At 29.4% G+C, this 11925-nt stretch overlaps 1 protein-coding gene across 1 annotated transcript in view; it reads left to right on the top strand.

Annotated features, from left to right (window-relative positions):
* LOC119685396 (CD2-associated protein-like) overlaps positions 1-11925 on the top strand; it is a 188862-nt gene that overhangs the window by 4642 nt on the left and 172295 nt on the right. The gene's annotated exons all lie outside the window — the stretch shown is intronic.

Here is an 11925-nt window from a genome sequence, read left to right as displayed (position 1 = left end):
TTTGATTGTTTCCTTCGTAGCTTAGTTGGAACTACATTACATAATATTGGCAGCTACTCTGGAGAACATATACAATACAATAACAATAAAAACAACACTAACAGCAACAGTAATAATAAAAGAAGCAGTAGTAAAGAAAAGTGTCAATCAAATGAAAAAAAAAATACATTTCAAGTTATATAAAATAAGATATATTACGAGGGTGGTTTGATAAGTCAGTGACTTTTTGAATTTCCCGCGCAGTTGCTCCAAATGCAACAGTGCTGCCATCAGCTGTAATCTACCAGTGGGCAAGTTTTTAATTTTGAGCTACGTCGTTCAGTTTGATAGCCGTTCAAAGCAGACAACCTTGTGAATTTTTTACGAAAATGGAAAATGGTGAATTTCGCCATTTCTTTAGGTTCAGAAAATAGTCGCAGGGGGCTAAATCTGTAGAATATGCTGGATGGGTTAGCAGTTCGTATCCCAATTTGTGGATTTTCGCCACAATGCTTAATCAACACTCGAAATTCACTTTTTTCGATTTTCGTAAAAATTCACGAGGTTTTCTGCTTTGAACGGCTATCAAATTTGGTATCTACTATGTTATTTTATTTCAAAAAATTTATATTATTTCAGAAATCAAATTTTATTTTAATAAATTATATATTATACATATGCTTTAATATCTTTAAGCAATTTGAAATAACTACAATATATAATCAAACTGTCAATATTAAAATTTTGATTATAAGCTAAAAATACAATCCATTCAATAATTTAATATTATAGCTTAAACACAATTACTATATTATGTTAAGTGCAACTTCTTTCAATAATAAACAATAAATATCGAATACAATAATTATAACACTTTCATATTTCTTCAACAATTTCCATAAATAATTATTCTGTTGTTTTACGCTTTCTACGGCAGCCAACTCCAAACAAGTTCACATCCGTCTACTTGACCACTAACTATAAATTAAGACAAATGCGCAAATGCTCGCTCCGAACGTGTATTAATAAAGATATTTTATATGAATTGGAATTATGTGCGGTTGGCTAATGGGTTAAAAATCAAATTGAAAAATATGAAAATCGAAGTGGACTGTAGTGGAGTGGAGTGGAAAAATATGAGCATAGTATATTACAATCATTCATGGTCAAGGATTTTTTCATCAATTTCAGTGTCAATTAGTTCATTCTCTCTGACCTTATGCGTGCGTGGGTAGATTCAAAACATTTCGATTCCGAAAGATATGAATCTGCCAGATAAAACTTTAATTGCAGTGTGACGAACGCAAAACAAAATATTGCATAACGCAGATTTGTATGCGTTTGTTTTCTGTCAAACAAATTCATTTGACTTAATTAAAAATTTTCACTGATACGTTGTCAGCTAGAGCTTAAACACCACCAGATATTGTAGAGCTCACGTCAAGTAACTAATTCACGAGCCACACTTAGATACGAATTGACACAATCTTGAATTGAAATCGACTGCAATGGTCGGGCAAATACATTTTCGGTTCGACTGAGTATCCACCAAATGGTTAAGTGACAGACTCATTGATTCATTTGCTTGCTGTTGATTAATTGGAAACAATTTTTTTTAAATGAAAATTAACATTCTACAATATATCATTAATGCCACAAATATAGTTGTTTGTATAGTAAATATAATTAACTTTAATATGTGATTAGCGAATGAATGGCATGGAAAGAAATTTAAACTTCCATTTATGTAGTATTATTATTTTACATATCATTATAGTTGTTATCTCTAATTAATGGAAAAACATATTAAGTGAAGAACAAATGTCATTGTCTTATAACTTCAATAGTTGAACGAACACTAGCTCAACTGATAAATATATTATATCAGACCAAAGAAAACGTAAGGAAAAGATTTTCTGAATGCCATAATAATGGAGTCAATTTATTGAAATTTTTTATAGGATTACAAAAAAAAAATAAAATTCAGATTTCTTACTGTAAACTAAAACTATATATTAAATTTTTTATATTAATTTAAAAAAGTTGTAGACATTTCATTAATAAGAAAGTTCTTCAAATAGTAATGAATTACAACAACACAATTTTATTTTTATTAATTGAAATTAATTTCTTGAGTGATCATATAGCATATAAACCTCATTCTGGAGTATTTTCAAAAATGGAAAATAAAAATCAATAATGAAAAAACTAAGGCTCTGTTTATAACGCGTAAGTGGAGACAGAATCCGTCAAGAGTGAGAGTGGGTGATATGGTGATAAACTGGGACGATAGCGTTAAATATCTCGGCATCACGTTGGACAAACGATTCACATGGCTTAAACATGTTCAACTAAAAAGAATTAGCTGCGCCAAAATTCTTCATTACCTCCAACCGCTATTTAGAAATGAAAACCTCAATGCTAAGAATAGGAAACTGATATATAACCAAATAATTTGTCCATCACTTCTATATGGTTGTGTAGCGTTTAGCAAAGCTTCAAACACTACTATTCACCAGTTAGAAATTGCATAAAGCCAGGCTCTGAGAAGACTTTTCAAAGTTCCTTGGTACATTAGGACGAATGACATCCTCAGGGACCTCAAGATTGATCCCATCAAAAAATACATAAAGGATAGAGCCCTGAAATTATTTGCGAAATCTGACAGACTTACTAACACCGCGTTATCAAATCTCAGAATGGTTACAGGCTCCTCGGGGAGATATGCAGATCTGAGGTCAATTATTGCTTAGTCTAATAAAGTGATATACAATAATTTAGTCAAGGCGCAAAGAGGGGTTTTGTAGAAACCTCGCAGTTTATAGAGAGTAAAAGTGCTCAGGTGCACTGACTCAACTCAACTAGCCTCAACATAGTTAAAAATATAGCTGTATCAAGTATTACTTATGCCTCGTTTTCACTATGTCATTTTCAATGTCAAATATTGTCAGTATAATGAAAACGGGTCATGTCATATTCGAATTCTTGTCATATTATGAAAACGCATTTAACACACCAGTCAATTATAATTGTCATTTAAAATGACATAGAGAAAACAAGGCATTAATACTGATCAAATGGTTTTTGAAAAAATTCGTTGGTTTTATAAGACCCTACATAAATATTATCCAGGCTTAGAGTTCCGAACCTGTCAATGAATTTTTTGGATTTGTTTTTTTTTTGAATTATTTTTCTCTGATTTTTAAAATTACAACAAACAAAGCACTACATTTACTTTTTATTTAAAACAAAGTTTCTATAAACATATATTAGTTTATTAATAATATATGTTAGCTATTTAAATATTATATTAGCTATCTAAAAAAAACTGGTATCCTTAACACAGCTGACCTGTACATGTCTTGAAAAAAATAAATATATATGCAGAAATGAATAGAATTTATAGCAAGGTAGGTAGGTTTACTACAATTACAGTAAATAGGATTTAGATTCAAGGACTGATCTACAAACACCAGGCCTTAAAAACCTTTAATAAATGCTTATTGCCTCTTTCTACGGAATAAAGCTTCAAGCAAATAAAAAAAAAAAATGTGTCTACTAGAAAATCAACATAAAGGTCTAAATCTATCTGGTATTGCTAAAGATTAGTAGGTCGAACCGTGGCTTGCAGCCAGTCACATAACCCTAATCTAACCTTTACACAGACAGAGTGTAGCATTTCCATTATTATTAATTTACCCAGAAAATTGCATTAAAGCTTAAAAGATATATGTAGTTTATTTATCATATTTAGCCTTCCAACAAAGACCACTAGATATATATTTGAAAAGCATTTAAAAATCATAAGCTTTATTAAGGTTTGCAGATAATTTTAAAGTTTACGAATTTTATAAGCAATCTAATAGGTTAAAAGTGGCGTTTTGTTTCAAATAGGATTTGCGAGAACTATTATATATAATAGGCTAAAAAGTCTTAAAGCATACTTAAAATGGTCTCGCTATAACCTAACCTAACTTATTTGTAGGTCCAACTAGAACTAATATATATAAAACGCTAAAATGTTTTAATGCATTCTTAGAATTGTCTAAGAATATTGAATTCTATTCTTAGAATAGAATTTGAAATAATTTCAGCAATTTTAAAAATTTGTTATCTTTATTATCAGCCACAATGCATTTATATTTTCATTCGTTTCGAAATGGGTCTTTCTTTCAGCCCCTGCCTCGATTATATATGCCTGCCAATTTATTTATGGTTCGGAAAGTACGTTTTTGTTTTAATATGTTTTATCATTTTTTTGACAATAACATATTTTCAAACACATAAAACTTAAAATCTATCATTCAAGTAAATAAATAGTTTACGGCCCAGAAATTCTTGTAGCCACCGGAGCAACCAATAACCAAAGACAACATATATACCAAAAGACTAGATTTACGAAATTAGAGAAAAGAATTGTATAGATACCTACATTTTCATTTTACATGAAATGTATACCTTTGAAAATGTATATATCTTTGAATTTATAAAAATAAATGTATATCTTTGAATGTATATCTTTGAAATGTATATCTTTCATATAAAGTAAGAAAGTATGGAAATATGTTGTACCATATTTCTTATATAAGATTCTCATAAGGATTATTTTTATTATACATTAAATTTATTCAAAGAATCTACTTTTTTGTAGTTTAAGCCTTACTAATACATATTTATTTTAATATAGATTTTTAAAATTTTCAGAAGATAAAACTAAAAATTCTATATATAAATATATTTGTAAAATTTATTTATTTAATTTAATTCAAAATAAATTAATACGTACTTTTTAATTATTTTCTTTAATTAGTTTTACACACAGAAACGTGTTATATTACAACTTTGTAGGGTTTTATCAAAATTTTTTATAATCACAAGGAATTCAATATTTTTGTCAGTGTACGAGTAGTATTCTTCTTAACGCCAAATGCAAGTGTTTTGCATATAAAGTGCATATTAATTTGCTGAGTCATACCGCAGCAATGCACTTCTATATTGCGATCATTACTATATATTTATAGCTTCATTACCTTAACACTACAGCACATTTGAGGTATCCGCAGATACGCAATTCCACTATTATTTTAATATTTTAGATATTTCCTGAGAAGAATTTCTACTTTTCACACTTTTCTGTAAATGTGAGTGTATTTATACCCAATTTTACAATATATAATTTTTTACTGTAGATATGTTGATAGATATACAAATTTATTACTACATATTAATGTTAATTTATTTAAAATTATTCATTTTTAATTTTAATGTATTTTTTCTTTTTATTTATTATATAAAATATATTTAATTCTCCACTACAACCGAGTCAATTCACATTAAAGGTATGATTTCAACTATTGAGTGTTAATTTATTAAAATTATAGATACAAATTTTTAATATCGTTGAAGTAGATATTTTTTTTCTGTTTGTATGTGTATAATATATTATTAATAAATAAACCTAATGTCTAATCAATAAAATTTCTTAAGCAATTTAATAAAAATAAAAGCATTGAACTTCAAATACTTTTTAATATTTTGGTTTAAAATATAGATTACCTAGGCCGAGGCATTAGTAGAAATTGCGATAATTTAATTTAAACAAATATTGGTTAGCACAGCGTACGAATAAAGTATCTCATTTGCCAACAAAATACTCACATTTGTTTGTTAAATTTGTTCATATTATTTTTATCAATTCAAAAGATATTCTAAACTTAGAAATTGTTCATGGTTTATGATAAAACATGTATGAAATCAAACTTCAATACACAAAATATATAAACCTACAATATTTCTATATACAAAAGAATATACAAAAATGAGTCCGTATCTCAGATACTTTTCTTTACTTTTGTTTGTTTATTTGCTGAAGTACTTAGCGCGAGTGAGTGAGCGATAAAAGAAGCTATAATTTTGTAGGAATGGTGGCTGATAAGATAAGTACGAAATAACTGATATTTTAATTACATAGAAATTAAAATAAAATATTTAAAAAATGCTTAAGAAAAATATACTGTAAACATCAGTAGTAGTGTGTTATTTAGAACCATAATAACACTGATAAATGTTTTTTATCATTAAATTTGAAGTTCTTGAGGATTTGGAGAAGAATAGTAGGAGTGTGTGAAGGAATTAAGCCTTGATAACATTAACTCCATATCATGTTAAGGTTAATACTAGTTGTAATTACATCACATTTAACAAAATATATAGCATGGAATGCATACATAATGCATAATATAATTATATTATATGCATCCTACATTTAAAATATGTGTATATACTATTATATATTATATATATAATATGTGTTTAAGTTTTAATAGGAATGAAGACTCTAGAAATATATATATATGTATATATATATTGAGTTATATGTATACATACTTGGCTGAACAATCAGGTGCACTTAATATGGGTTCCGGAGCATGCAGTGGTATCCAAGGCAATGATGTAGCAGACAAACTCGGGTGAAGAGGCGCTACTTCAATAACGATAGGTCCATAACCTTTACGTAGTCTACGCAAAGGAACTATATTCATTCTTTTGAACAGTGCAGAGGAAAAAGAAAGAGAACTCTATTGGGAAAGACTACCAAGAATATCACAATCTAAAATACTTTCAGAGGCTTAAAACTTAGAACGCTTCAAGTATTGCATAGAACAAACAAAAACGTAATCTAACAACTATTACGGGATTACTAACCGGTCACTGTAGATTGAATAATCACCTAACAAAATTAGGAATCCAATCCAATTCAGACTGCAGATACTATAAAGTGGAGAGAGAAATCGCATACCATGTGCAAGAGGAGTGCCCGGCACTGATGCACAAGCGAAAGAAACACCTAGAAGAGTATATCATGAAACACAGGAATTCAAGAATAAGAAAGATAGGCTTATATTGTCTTTCATTATAGAAATGTAATTCGATTAAAGGGCTCAATAGTATACTATCCTTTTTTATAATCGTTAATTGAGTTATTAAGATATTGAGGAGTTATTTATACATTTATCCATATTTTAGAGATTTAAGATGGATTCTCTTAACTATAATAATTCGTTTATTATTACGGAATGGTGTAGAACAATACGCACGATTTATATACCATGTTTGTCAGTGCAGAGGCAAATCTGAATTGACAATGCATTAAGTTTCCTTTACACAGTCTCACGCGATTATCATCTACTAGCAAGTTCAGACTAACATTTTTTATCATAATAAATCGAAAAATATATTTCGAAATGAGTTCAAGATAGTCATTTCGATTTATTTACTGAAAATCTATTTAAATGTTAATATGACTTTAGGTCCACATTTCTAAAGTGTAAGTTTTAAAAGCAATAATGAGGTTTTTTGGTGACGGTATCAGCTAAATATTTTACCAGTCTATGGGAAATTTATACTTTATTAAGAAAAAGTAAGATAAGATTTCGACGAGTTTCTCAAAATTTTATACAAATAAAACAAGTAATAATGATTAAATTATAAAAAGTTATTTTTTTAAAACGTAATTTGAGATATATTAAATCTTATAATACTTAAGTTATTCATTATTCAAAACTTATTCCCTCCAAATAACAGGTTTTCTCAAAGCTCTCCAAATACGCGTTTGTTTCGGTAATGACTTCTTTATTCTAGCTATTTCTTTAGGTTTGGAAACAGAAAAGAGTCGCAGGGGGCTAAATCTGGAGAATATGCTGGATGGGGTAGCAGTTCGTATCCCAATTCGTGGATTTGGGATCGTAATGCTTAATCAGTACACGAAATTCACTTGCCTGCTTTGAACGGCTATCAAACACCAACTGAACGAGTTGCCCACTGGTAGACTACAGCTGATGGCAGCACTGTTGCATTTGGAGTAACTGCGCGGGAAATTCAAAAAGTCACTGACTTATCAAACCGCCCTCGTATATTGTATATGTTCGAATATCATAAGCTTAACCGAAAATCTGAATGTTAAATAAAAGTCTTCAACAAAATCAATGTTTTTATAAGCAGAATATATTTTAAATAAAAACAAATATTAAAAATACTAATGACTATATCAAATCTCTCAGCATAATGATCTAACCGACACAGTGATCAGTCTCCAAACCCTTCAATCGATTGACATTAATAAAATATATAGTAACACACCCTAAGTTGTGTCTGAAATAGATTTTTTTCGTATATTCGAACCAAGTGAATATCACTTTTATTTCATTATGTTGAAGCTATTTGAGCCAGTGCACTTGAGCACTTTTACTCTTTCTTAACTCGAAGTATTTTTAAAACCTCTCTTTACGTCTTGACTGGATTATTGTTTATCACTTCATCAGACTAAGCAATAATTGACCTCAGATCTGCATACCTCCCCGAGAAGCCTGTAACCATTCTGAGATTTGATTATTATAATTAAGTTTATTTATACATCATATTTGTAAAGGGACTCATTATTTAGCAAGAAAAAATGATAATACTAATACACAACAATCAAAAACAAATAATGATGACGACATTTGTCGAAAGAATTCTCGGAAACAAACAAAATTGCAAGAAAAATAAATTAAAAAATATACAAATTTTATCTGGATAAAAAAATACATAAACGTAAGAGAATACAGCTCAAGAGTTGTAAATACAATTGAAGTGCGGTTTTTTATGGTAGATACTCATATATACAAACACTTGGCTCATGAGTCATACTTTTATATGACAATTCATTACTGTATGTATTGAAAAAAAATGTATGTGGAAAAAATAATAAAAAATTTGTTAAACATTGTAAAGAAAGAATTTTTTAATCAAAAGTACAAAATAAAGTAAGAAGTCGTTAACATAAAAATAGGCACGCGTATTCAAAGTCATAAGAAAATTAAGAGAAAAATCCAAAAGTTTGTCTTGACAAGTTGAGCCAAAACCGCATTCGTGATTGTTTATGATGCCAGTGACAGCGATAATGAATCACACCAAAGCACTCATTGTGTATTTAGTGTCGAAATCGTCGTGGTATCGTATGTGATGTTGCACAATGAAATATCTTAGGTTCCGCTAAAACCGCTACCAGTTCAATAACAGCAAAGATTATTCAAGTCACGTCAAAACAAATTGCGACAAAAGTTGTTGTGGTGCAAAACAAAAAATAACCATTATCCTGTGCAATCTTTCGATATATAGACGAACCCAAAAATTATTAAAATGGGTTGAGTCTTATCTTTCCGTATTAATAAATACTTTATTTAAAAAGATGACAGAGTAGCTTTATAAAATTTCTGATTAACTAAGAGACAACTTTATACAGAAGTAGTGTTTATTTTCAAGTTGTATATGAAACAATCAAGCAAAATGTACAAAAACTGGTGCATCTCTAATATGAGTTTATATGATATCTACACTATTCCAACCATTAAACTATAGCTCATAACTCAATAAATGCGCTATAACAGATATATCTCTCATTGCAGTTATGTGTGGTTTGACTATCCATTAAAATAACCAACGTCGAAAGTTACTTATACTACATACATTGAGAAACTGCAGTGACGTATAGAGAAGCATATCCCAAGAATACTTGGAGAACAACAGTTGCAAGCAATACGTTTAATAAATTTAGCTATCATTCACTAATCGAAATTCTATAGCACGAAATAGTTATAAAATTGATTAATTTGATGAGGTTTGAATGACTAATTTGTTTTTTATTATTTCATACTTAATTTAATCCACAATACTACACAGAACAAGGGCCTCATATGAAGACACCGTGTCAGAAGTCATTAGCTATCATGACTCTAATAGCACTAATTTCACTTTAAATAGCTTCCACACCTAACGTATTCCACAGATTTGAGATTTGAACTTTTATTACTTGTTCGAGGACCCTTAAAACATGCTTCAGGGAATGAAATTAAGAAACAAACACATTGCAGAAACAGGCATATTTTAAAGTCAAAGATGAATCATTCTACAAAAGAGGTATCAAAATGTTAGAGAAACGCTGCAATAATTGTATTACTCTGGAAAATTACGTTGATGTCTTTAATCAAAATTTGTTAAAAAGTTGTTGTTTTATTGGTTGTCCTACGAACTAATCAACCGATGTACTATTTTTTTAAGCTTAATTCTTCTCTCTCTTAATCTCTTGATCAATATTACAATCATGTATATCATATATTTAAGACTTTTTTTAAAGCACCATATTGTAGGCATTATAACCCATTGCAATCTAGAAAGCAAGTACATATGAGTTGCAAGAATAAGGGTCACCACCTACCCATAGACAGGAACAGGAAATGCAGAAATGTGTATTTTGACATTTATTGTATCTTTATAGTTTTTAGGGAAGTGATTTTTTGACAGTTTATAAGACTCTTCAACGGTAAGGACGTAAGAGCTATTTAATTGGATAGATCATGTTTTTGGCCTCTTTTCCCTCTGACAGTTTCTTACGATGAATGTTGTAATGAAACGACATAAAATCTTTAACAGACAGCAGAGAGATAATTGCTGAACTCTCACTGCAATCAACCAATTAGTCACGATTAGAACACTTTCTATGACAGGCCAACAGTATTTAATCAAGTCTTATTGATAAGAAAAAATGAAAGAGAAATCTAGAATATTGAATTTGATATATAAAAACAATAGGAACATCCTAAATTATATAGAAAAAATTATTCTAAATAACATTTTTATTGCACAAAAAAACGCTTCTATTTAAGTTATGGTTGATAACCCTTCATTGAGAGTCATCTCGTTTAAATACCTAAAACCCATATGTCAAATTTTTAATCCATCTACGAATTAAAATTCGTAAAACTAATTCACCTACGATTTAATCACTTAAGAGCCATTGTTTTTCAGAAACCACAATACAGTAAAAGTATTAAATGTGGCTGGGAGTTGGTAATATAAAACTTCTACATTAACAAGACCTTTTATGTTGTACTATAATTTCTTTACTTGTCATATTGGGGGCTTAACGATTAAATTTGTAGTATATTAGTAAATATATACATATATATGCTCAAAAAGTACCCGGATTTTGTAAATAAAACACACAAATTTAAAATTTATTCCAAATTAATTTTATCTCCTTCAAAATATGCTCCTTCTGAAGCGATACACATATGCCAACGTTTAACCCAATCTTCCACACACTTTTCGTAGGCCCATACAGGTATGGCTTTTAGTTCCTTCGACGAATTCTCTTTTACCGGTTCAATCGACTCAAAACGCTTACCACGAAGGTCAATTTAAGTTTCGGGAGCAGGAAAAAGTCGCACGGATCCAGATATGGCGAATATGGTGCCTGAGCTATGACAGTGGTGTCGTGTTTGGTTAAAAAATCGCGTACCATAAGAATTTTCCTTAGTAAAAATCGCTAAATGCACTTGAGGTACTCTCACATTAGCAGCTGCTGTAAACAAACTAATTGACAGATGGCGCTCAAATTTGTACCATATGTCAAGAAAGGGTGTACCAACATAACAAAAAAAAATTTGAAAAAGGTCTATTACTTAAGGAGTAGTTAACAAATAACAAAATCCGGATACTTTTTGAGCAGAAGTTATATAGTATATATATAGCCTCAGAACAGAGAATAAACAAATTGAGTATGATTTATATTTCTGATTTTTAAAACAATGTTTTACGCAAAAATTTAACATCGTTTCATGTAGAAGAAAATGGAAATATAGACGAGAATGGAAGTTTAGAAGATAATGGAAATATAGAAGAGAATGGAAATGTAGAAGAGATGGGCAGAAAAATCCCATCCGAATTGAATTTTTCCATTGCGATGTTGAAAATTTTTAAATAATTATTCATAATTTTAGTATAAAATAAAAAAATGTTTACGTCAAATCTTTTAAATGTAACGCTATAATTTATACAATATGATTCATATTTTATTATCAATAGAAATGAGTGCGGACGGCATATAATATCTGATAATGAAACATT

Source organism: Teleopsis dalmanni, chromosome 2, assembly GCF_002237135.1.
Source record: "Teleopsis dalmanni isolate 2A chromosome 2, ASM223713v2, whole genome shotgun sequence".
NCBI lineage: Eukaryota > Metazoa > Arthropoda > Insecta > Diptera > Diopsidae > Teleopsis > Teleopsis dalmanni.
The sequence above is the reverse complement of the archived record's forward strand: the minus strand, read 5'-3'. Positions and strand labels throughout refer to the sequence as shown.